At 46.1% G+C, this 10,763-nt stretch overlaps 1 pseudogene; it reads right to left on the reverse strand.

Moving 5' to 3' along the window:
• Nucleotides 1–7,056: 7,056 nt before the first annotated feature.
• Nucleotides 7,057–9,565, reverse strand: LOC116597087 (annotated as a pseudogene).
• Between the last annotated feature and the right edge of the window lie 1,198 nt (nt 9,566–10,763).

Genomic DNA, 10,763 nt, shown 5'->3' on the forward strand with positions numbered 1-10,763 from the left:
CACTGAGCAGAGAGCCCGACGCGGGGCTCAATCCCAGGACCCCGGGATGATGACCCGAGCTGAAGGCAGAGGCTTAACCCACTGAGCCACTCAGGTGCCCCGAAATGTTTTTTCATTCAACCCACAATTCTCTTTTCCTGCAGTTCCTGTGCTGCCCATCCCATCCAGAACTCGTGGTGGGCCCTGGTAGTTGCTTTCCCAACATCTCTGGCTCCTTGGCTCTTTCCTAAAAGAATCTTCAATTCTGCCCATGTGTCCACTCTTCCACACAGGCCCTGTGACTCAAGGCAAGAGGATCCCATTTCCACCTCTAGCCCTAATTAGTCTCAACAGATCATAGCAAGTCTGCCAAATGAAATAAACCACACAGAGGAACTTGTCTGACAACCTTCTCACTAGTAAGTGCTTCTACAAGGACAAGGGATGAAGGAGAGCTTTGCCAGGACCCCCAAGAGGTTCCTCCCTACTCCTCGAGGGCCACGGGAAGCACTTTTCTCCTGCTGGAAGGAAGCGGATGTCCCCAGATGCCCAGCAGCCATGCTGCATCCCAGAGAAAATCAGGCCCAGGAAGAAATCAACATGCTGAACAACAGAGCAGAGAAGTGAAAAAAGCCCAAATCCCTGATAAACTTCCTGAACTGCTGGATCAAACAAGCCTGAAGTCCACCCTCTCTCTGGGCTCCTCATTACGTGATATAATAAATGTTCTTATTCTTTTTTTTTTAAATTTTTACAACCAAGAGTATTTATAACCAAGAGAATCATAACAGATCCAATGCTCAGGGAATACGCATTTTGACAATGCTGAAGTGAGGACTGAGCTAAAGGGGGGGATCCCCTATACCCTGTGGTCACCACCATTGTTTGGGATGCAGGAAGCAGTCAGTGAAGGAGAAAATATAAGGGCAGTGGTTGGTGGGGGGGGGTCTTTCAGAAGGTGGAGACATTGTCATGCTCTACACATTTTCAGCCCAGATAGACTGTTCCTCCTAATGTCAGGCCATCCTGCTTTGACTAATAGTCACCTAAAGCTACACAACATAAGATCAAGGTCACTTTTAGGAAAGTTATGCCCAGCCCATGTTGCTATGGATTGCCTTTGGAATATGATGGCACCCATTCCTTGGCAGAACTTTCATCACAGAAATGATGCAAATCTACTTTTACTGTCATGGATGCTGAGAAGAGCCGTTAGCAGGAGCAGATGGCAGGAGAGGTGTGCAGCCTGTGGAGGGCTCTGCCTTTCTCCACACATCAGAGATGGAATTGCAGGACTTCTCATCCAAGTGTTCTCTCTTCCTTCTCAAGCCGATGGAAACCCAGGGGATGATGCCCTTGAATGGAGCTTGGGGTCATTCATAAACCAGAGAGGGTCTCCTCAGTTTCCAGTGGGAGCTGGTGTTGAAGATTTTCAGCCTGTCACTCCTTGCTCTGTCTCCTGTTGCTTCATCCCCCCCTTTCCATCTTCTCTGCCACAGCCCCGGTGCAAGTCACCACGATCTCTCCCCTGACCACCAAATACAGTGGCACAACAGTCACCCAGAGTGGATTCCTGCCTCTCTCTAACTCCATTCTTCCCACAATAGCCAGAGTGATTTTTTTAAAAAATGCAAATCATGGGTGCCTGGGTGGCTCAGTTGGTTAAGCAACTGCCGTTGGCTCAGGTCACGGTCCTGGAGTCCCAGGATCGAGTCCCGCATAAGGCTCCCAGCTCCATGGGGAGTCTGCTTCTCCTTCTGACCTTCTTGCCTCTCATGCTCTCTCTCACTGTCTCTCTCTCAAATAAATAAATAAAATCTTTAAAAAAAAATGCAAATCATGTGGTGTCTTTTGCTTTCCTAGAACCTGTCAATCCCATTCCACTGCCAGCCATGGTCTCCACCCCGCTGCCTACCTCCCCGCTGCTCTCTCCCTTCTCTCCACTGCAGAATCCTGGACATCCTCTCACCTCAGGCTTTCCATATAGGTTGATCCCCTGGGTTGGAGCTGTCTGTACTTCATCCTCCCTCTCATTTGCGCATAGGCAATCCCTTTAGGTCTTAGCTTAATGCCACTTTCTTGGGGAGAAGGTTTCTTTCTCTATTACCCCCAGCCAAGTTACATCCTCTATACTCACGCCCACAGTACCTCGATCTTTTCCTTCACAGTAGTCAATGTAATTGGAGATTTTGCTTAACATCTCTCTTCCCCGTTAGATTTTAAGCTTAAAGAGGGTAGAGATTTTGTCCACATTGCTCCACACTCCATCCCGAGGACCTACCACAGTATCTGGCACATAAGCAACGATTAGTAAACAAGTCAGGTGTAGCCACTCCTGGGGCCTCCCAAGAGTATGGTCCCGGTGACCCCTCCAGACCCTGTCTGAGCTCTTGCATTCATGGAACTTCACACCTACCAAGCTCCTGCTCTAGAGCATGGAGAGGGACAAGTGTAGACTGATTAGAATCCAATTTGGAACCTGAAAGCAATGTTGTTGCTTTACGGAGAAAATGGCTTATTAGAATTCAGGACATTCCCCTCCCAAGCACACTTGTTTCTTACTGTTTGCTCTAAAATGTTTGGTGTGACTCAGAAATACAGATTAAAGACTTGAAACAGAAAGCGAAGCCTGAGAGGAAAAAGAGTCAGAGCCATTTCCTGTTCATGGGCAGTCTACACCAGAGAGGAGAGCGTTCTTGTCCTCCTCCTGCCTTGGCAATCAGTAGAAGCCTTGAGTCCCCACATCAGTACTCTGCCCTGGACCATGGGCAGAGGGCTGGTGGGAGAAGCCACAGGAATGATATCCAGGGGGTGGGGACCAATGAAGTGCCATGGCTGGGAACTGATGGTTTCTCTCCCTGGGACACTCGACTAGCTCAACTTCCTGAAAGGAGATGTGACAAGGGTGGGAGGAGTGCACTCTTCTTCCTCCATGTGAGGCTATCAGGCTTCCCTTTTTGGGGATTACAAAAGCCCCATCCCTACTCTGGGCAGGATAACACCCCATTTTCTTCAGAGTCAGCCACAGCCACTAGAAATTCATTGCCAAGTGACCCTCTGGAAAAATCTGGAGTCATTTTATCCTAGAGTCAGGTGTGGAATGGTTGAGACTGTTTTGTCAGGAAGGGAGCTGAGTCGAGGGCCAAGAGAATCCAGTGGCAGGTTCCTGGACCCAGTCAGGTGGCCAAAACATCATGGCTTCCTATAGGTGGGCCTGGCTTCAGAGACTATGGAAGCCTCCCCTACTGGAGATGGGGAAGGCCAGAAGGTGGGAAACTTGGGGATGGTTTTCAAAAGGTGCAGGGGTGGTGAGATGCAGCAGGCCTAGGCCTGAATTCAGGCCATGCAATTGAGAGCTCTACACCTCTTGGAGGCTCAGTGTCCTGTGATAGTGTAGGTCCTGCTGGGAACCTGAAGAGAAATGCATGTGGGTGCCCTAGCACACAGAAGGCTCTAGATTTGAGAGGCAACTTGTATAATTATTACACAGGGGCTGAGCTCAAGAACATAACCTCCATTCCCTCCACCTCTTCATGCCTCCTTCAGAATGGTTTTCCCAACACAAGAGCTGACTCTGCCTGTCCTCAGTGAGGGAGATTTCTGGGCCTCCCTGGGGTTCACATCAGAATTCTCGAACTTTTCTGCTGAAATGTTCCTAACAAGAGGGAATTCTTGCTTCAGAGCAGCACAGGTGAAATTTCTTTTAAGACCCTCATTCCATCTTAAAAATTCATGTGAATTAGGGGCATCTGGCTGTAGGTAGAGCATGATACTCTTGATCTCGGGGTTGTGAGTTCAAGCCCCACATTGGGTGTGAAGATCACTAAAAATCTTTTTTGAAAAAGTCATGTGAATTTATATATCTTAATCTGTAATATGGTCATGCTTGTTTAATATAAATGTATTATTTTCTTTAGCTCTTCAAATAAAATGGACAGTTTTAAGAAGTTGCTGGGAGAAAGGGAATGGACAATGGGGAAAAGTCAGAGGACTTGGCCCCTCACATCTGAACCCTTGCTTCATTCTCCCCATAGTTTTATGAGGTAGAAAATTTAAAAAAATTATTCATTTATTTAAGAGAGAGAGAGAGAGAACATGAGTGGGGGAGGAGCAGATGGGAAGGGCTAAAGAGGGGGAAAGAATCTCAGGCAGACTCTGTGCTCAGTGCAGAGCCAACACGGGGCTCAATCCTATGACCCTAAGATCATGACCTGAGCTGAAACCAAGTCAGCTGAAACCAGTCAGACACTTAACCGACTGAGCCACCCAGCTACCCTGAGGTAGAGATATTTAAAAAAGAACTAAAACATTATAGCCAGTACAAAGCAGAATGTGAGCAGTCCCCACAAAGTAAACCCTAAAAGGAACCCTCTTGAACAGTATCTGTGGCATCTCTCTTTCCACTGGCTTAGCATCATTGGATGTCCCTACCCCTGGAGTCCGTGAGGTGTGTCTCAATTGCACAGTCACTCACAGACACTGTCTCTACCTTTCAACAGGAGCAACAGCTTCCTGCCCAGAATCCATTCTGTTAACTCAATGTAAGCTTTGGCCTCAAGTCAGCTCTGTCAGAAACCAAGAAAAGTGATGGGAGGGATCTAACTTCCTCAGGCTCTTGCCTGATCTTTATTTTAGAAGTAGCTGAACCTGATGTGAATGTACTGTCTGGTGGGTCGTGAGCTTGTAGCCAGCTACTCAGAGGTCGGTGTGCATAAAGAGAGGAAATGATGTGAACTTCAGTTCAGAGTCTGGTGCGGGAGAGGGTGGAGCTGGATGTCGTGCTGTCTGCAACCCCTGCCCTGTAGAAGAGGGGCTAGGATTGGAAAGAAGCTATGGGCAGGTCAAAGACCTATTTGCAATGGGGGCTTCTGAGACCCAGGTCCTGAGGACAAACACAGCACAGGTTTGGGATGAAGGTCTATCTCCCTATGTCTACATTGCATCCAGGGGTTCAAGAAGGAAGGCACTGATCCCAGAGATCCTGGCCAAAAAGGCCACGAGTGCCTTCATGGGCAGCAGTCAACGGTGAGGGGCCAGGCCGGAGGGCTTGAGAGCAGAGGCTGTTCTTTCACACAGAGTCGTCTCCATCAATACCCAGCAGAAGCCTTCCAGGGGATGCCAGAGCCCAGGCAATGGGCCAGTATAACTGAATGTTAATGCTTATGTGGCCTAATAAGTATTCACATCCAGGGAATGCTTGAGGAAATTCAGTTTAGAGAAAAATTCTGTCGACCAAGCATTTAATCATGGGATCTTTTTTGCCTATATATGTTCTGAAAACAAAACCAAAAAAGGAACAAACAAACTTATACATGGAGTGAATTTGCCCCTTCAAAGTAGTACCTCAGGAGGTTATGCACACATTCTAAGAGGCTCATGATGTTTGCAGTAATGATCTTTGGGAAGTGACTTTAGAGTCGCCCTACAAGTCAGACCTCAGAGTCAGCTAGTTTGATCACTTAACTTATTCTTCAGACTTGTCTTCGAATGATTTTTGATTCCAAAGATAAAATTGTTCATCAAATGATTATGCTTTTTTACCAAGTCTGTTTCTTGGTAGACTATAAATTTCTTGAACCAATGGAACATGTCTGGCTCATCTCTGGCTACACAAGACCTGACCAAGCCCTTGAGAAATGCTTGATCAATATTTAGGTCTGCGCTTGTTCCCTCCACTCCATAGGCCTATTTCTGCCTGTGTTGTGTCTTGGACACATTGCAGACATCAAAGCGTTTGACTTCTCTTCTCACGTACCTTTTTGGTATTAAATAGTTAATGTTTATTCCAGAAAAGGAAGGGTTGTTCTAAATCTGCACCCACCAAAACCCACAGTAGAAATGCCTTCTGGAATGAGCATCAACACTTCAGCTTTTTCTGTTGGTTGACGTCACAGAGAACAGTCTGTCAACATTTTTCCCTATGTTGCTTTTCTTTTGGGGGGACAGAATAAAGATGAAAAATCACAGCTCTGGGAGCACATAGAACAGAGAGCGGGTACTCGAGGGATTGATTATGTATTCACTTATTTATTATAATTTTTAAAAAATGGCCCAGCTGCTCCAGCTTACACAAGCTGGGCTGAAATATTTCACTCGATAGTATTCTCATCTGGTGGTTATAATACTGGGTGATTTAATGCAAAGGTTTTTTAACCCTAAAAGGAGAAAATAAAAATTAAATAAAAAATAATGTGAGTGCTTTGAACTGAGATTCAAACATTCAAGTATTTTCAAGAAATGACCACTGCCTTATCCTCCCTTCCCTGTGAGTTGATCCACAGTAGCCACACTCTCCAGAGGTACATGTGGAAACCAGCTCACCTGGGAGAATTTTCCATTTGCTCACAGGTGTCTCTCATGTGACCTGGAGGGCCCAGGCCCAGACATGTTCACTTGTACCTTGTAAGATGCTACCAGGTGATTCTGATGCAGACCTATGGTTGAGACTATGTGATCTATAGCCATCTGACTACTGCTGCCGGTTTTTTCTCTCCTGTGGTCACCGTTACGGCTGGTAAGTTATGTTTTGGTCAAATGATGGACCAGCTCAACTCTGTCTCAGATAGAAGGGGGAACTTACTGGCTCATGTAACTGCAAAGTCCAGGAATGGGTTTGGCACAAGACGTTGCTTGATTCAGGTATCCAAATGGTGTCAAGATCAGGCTCCTCTCATCTCTTGTCTTGGCCCCTTCTCACTGATGCTTTTCTCAGACAAGCTCTTTTGTGAAGGCAAGATAAGATGGCTGCCAGCAGCTCTGGCCTTATAACCTCCAAGTCTGTTGGAAAGTTAGCCTCTATTTATCAACCATTGGAATGAAATTCTGTGATCTGACTCCCCGTTGGTCCACCTGGGGTCCCAAATGTCTGCCTCTTCTGTACCAGGCAGGCTTCATTTGTAGAATATAGAAGCTACTCTAGAATATAGAAGCTACTCTACTCTAATCTAGGGATTCAAATCTAGTACTGAATGCTTGCAAAATTGTTAGATGGGTTGAAGGAGATAGATTTATTTATTTATTTATTTATTTATTTATTGGTAGCACTAGGGTTTAATTAAGCTCCACTTTAGTATGGCTCTAAGGGTTACCCATGGCACTCTTAATGTATAAAGCCTGGATGTTCTGCCAGTTCTTCCTGAGCAGTGATACCTGGAAACTGGCAGCCAAGTGGATGTTGTACACAAACTTATCATTGGTCATCTTCTCATGGCCATCAGACGCGGGCAGATACAGCACCTTCTTCACCAGGAATTTGATTACAGACTTCACTTCATCCACTCTGGTTGCCAAGTTCTCATTGTGGGTCAGCAATGAGGGGAACTTGCCAGTGTATTCAGGCCTGGACCCAGGATTTATGGGATCTGCTTTATCAGAGATTCTGAAGCCAAAGAGGCATCATACTTTTTGGCCAACTTCTTGACTAATTGCTTATTCTTGTTGAGTTTCTTCAGTGTCTCAATGTCCATGTGGAGAATAGCCACAGTGTTGGCCTCATTATAGTGCTGCTGGTCCCCCAAAGCACAAATGGAGAACTTGGGACAGGGAGTGGACTTAAGTCTGATGGTGTCTGAGAAGGGTTTGTCCTTCTGATGGTCATAGTTTTTCAAGCTGACCCGTCTTCAAGCTCCACTGTCTAAAGGAGGAAGTTTTAGATTGAAGCTTTAGAAATGACTCCCAGAATACAGTGGAATGAACTTGCTAGGGAGAGTTATGACTCTTGAAACACTCAGGAAGGAAGCGGAATCAGGAGGCCACCATGAGAACAGTTGAATTCAAGATCACATGTCATATTTGTGATTTGGGGATCAGGAGGCCAGGAAGCTGGTAACATTGCCTCCAAACTGCTTCTGAAATCCAAGACACAATGGACCAGAGGTCAAACCACTGTACATGGGAAGTGTCTATGAGCATGTGTGCCTACAGAAAATGTGAATGTCATAGGAAAACTATCTCTTCTGCATTCCTGCCTTCCAAATCTAGTTTGAATGAAAAATTTTGGAAAATAATTTAAATTCATATAATTGCCTGTACAAAAGTCTAGAAAGGTTTTTTTTGTTTTTGTTTTTTTAAACCACTGCAATATGGACAGCACAGTGGGGGGCAGTTGGAAAGGATTCTGAGGGCAAGTCTACCACAGGAGATGGCTGGGAGGGTGCAAGGCTCTCCTAGGCAAGGAGCCACACCCCCAGCTCTGGGACTGTCCAGGGTCAAGTACACCTGTAGCCCAGGGAGTAATCAGGATCAAGTTTGTTGTCCCGAGGAAATTTAGGCTACAGGTTATAATTTAGGTTGTAATATGCTGTTACTAGGAGAGGTAAAAGATGCTCGGTGACAAAACCCAAAGATGTCCCCTACAAGTATATGCTTTATCATTACAAGTACCTTCACCTACACTGCTCCATTTAATTCTCACAAAAACCCCATAACAGGAGGAAGGTGGCTGGGGGTTGGGGGTTAGGGGTCCATCTTACAAAGGAGAAGATCAGACTCAGAGGTTAAGAGCCTGCCTAAGCTAATCCCTTACAGCTGGTAAGAGGCAGTGTTTACATTCAGACCCAGTCTCCTGACTCTTTGGATCCCATTCCCTTGGGCTAGAGCAGAATGTGGAAGAAAATCCTTTCTGAAACAATGGTGCCAACTCCCCAGTCTTCATGTATAGAGTCTCGAGTCAAGGCCCTTGATGGAAAGCATTCCTCTGCTTTCAAGCAGCTATGGCCCGATTGGAGCACAGGGTCCTGGAAGACTCTGGTACAGGAGAAGAGGCAGGAAACTTGCACAAGTGCTTGGATGCCTGGCACCTCCCTTCATTTGGTCTTTATCTGAAGAATGAAACAGGGAGTTTCACGTTTGTTTGTTTAATGCTGGGTGTTCCAAGATGCCACAGTATCATTTAAAATACCTGAATTTAAGACATAGATGGGTGCACATTTCTCCCAAACAGCAATATTTTTAGCTTTAGCCATTCCCACGTAAATGCAAAACCTTTTTTGATAATAGATCAAAGCAAATCCCTCCTCCTAGCCTTCCCTATGGACTGCAAAATGACTGGGTTTGCATAAACCAGATTAGAGCCATGCAGAGCTGCTACCAGCGTTACAAATGCCTCCTGGTGTCAGCACGCAGGAAAATCCCTGCTGTCCTATCAGCAAGAGCTTCCTCTCCAGGAGTCCCAGAGACTTAGGCCACCGCAGCAACAGAGATCTCCAAATGGACTGCACTGCCTCCTAGAGGCACCGCATTTCAAAGAAGGGGACTTGGCTTGAGGCCAATGGGTTAATAAGAATCTAGGGGCAAGAAGAGCAAGCACCAAGGCCTACGCCCTAGTAGTTCTACTTCGTGGTCAGACTCCGCGGGGCCTGTGCAGCTGCTGCCCGCAGACAGTTCCACCCCACTGGGCAATGCAGCCCAAACTGTTGGTGATCAAGGAGGTTCTTCCTTTTCACATGTGTGGTTGGGTCATCACACTCCTAGAGTCCTCACCATCTGTCTTAGCTCAGGCTTCTGTAACAAGTTTCCATAGACTGGGTGGTTGAAATAACAAATACTTAACTTCTCACAGTTCTGGAAGCTGGAAGTCCAAGATCATGACGCTGGTAGTTTCTGTACTGGTGAGAGCCCTCTTCCTGGTTTGCAGATGGCCTTCTTCTCACGTCCTCACATGGTGGAGAGCAGAGAGGGAGAGCAAGCTCTTGTGTCTTTTTTTTTTTTTTTTTTTTAATAAAAACATTAATCCCATTCACAAGGGCTCTACCCTCACCTCCTAAAGGCCCAACTTCCTAATACCTTCACACTGGCATTTGGGATTTCAACCTATGAATTTGAGGGGAACACCGATGTTCAGTGCATAGCATCTTCTTGTTATAGAGAAGGCTATGGGTAGCAGCTGGTACTCCTGGAGTCCTGGCCCAAAGTGGACAAGTTGGGTCAGTCTTCCCATCATTCACACCAGGTCTTGTTGAAACCTTTATGACATTTTATACAGTGAGCTGGTTAGTTTGATATTCCTCTCATTGTTTTGTTTTTAACAAAGTTAAGGAAACACTTCTGTGATGGACTGAAAAATGATGTCCTCTTCCAAAATACATATGTTAAGGTCCTAAGCCCCAGTACCATAAATGTGACTATATTTGGAGATTAGCTCTCGAAAGAGGTAATGAAGTTAAAATGAGGACATTAGGATGGGTCCTAATCCTGTATGACTGCTGTCCTTAAAAGATTAGGACACAGACATTACAGAGGGAAGACCAGGAGAGGACAGAGGGAGAAGACGGCTACCTGCGAGTCAAGGAGAGAGGCCTTCCAAGAAAACAGCCTTTCCTACACCTTGATCCTGAACTTCTAGCCTCCAGGACCATGAGACAATCCATTTCTGTTGTTTAAGCCACCTAGTCTGTGGTACTTTGTTAGAGCAGCCCTAGCAGACTAATGCACCTTCCTTCCAGACCAACAGCTAGTTTGGGCTTCTGCCACTTCTCTGGCCCCTTTTCTTGACAGCCCTGCTGATAATCTGTCCTTTGGATGCCGCGATGGCAATGAGCCATCACCAGGAGGTGTGTGCTTGGAGTCCTTTCCCAAGTATGGCCGTGGAATCATCCACTCATGCTCTCTTTCTCCAGACTCTGTCGAGGGCAGAGGAAACAACAAAGGTTTGCCAGACGTTTCTGGCCAGGGAACATTTCATGGAGGGGAACTTCCAGGGGGAAAGGGCCCACATGTATTTAATGTACTTTCTTGGTCCCCACATTTGTCATTCTAGGCAATAGATGCACCAAATATTTACACCT

The sequence above is a fragment of the Mustela erminea genome, chromosome 8 (assembly GCF_009829155.1).
Source record: "Mustela erminea isolate mMusErm1 chromosome 8, mMusErm1.Pri, whole genome shotgun sequence".
Lineage (NCBI taxonomy): Eukaryota > Metazoa > Chordata > Mammalia > Carnivora > Mustelidae > Mustela > Mustela erminea.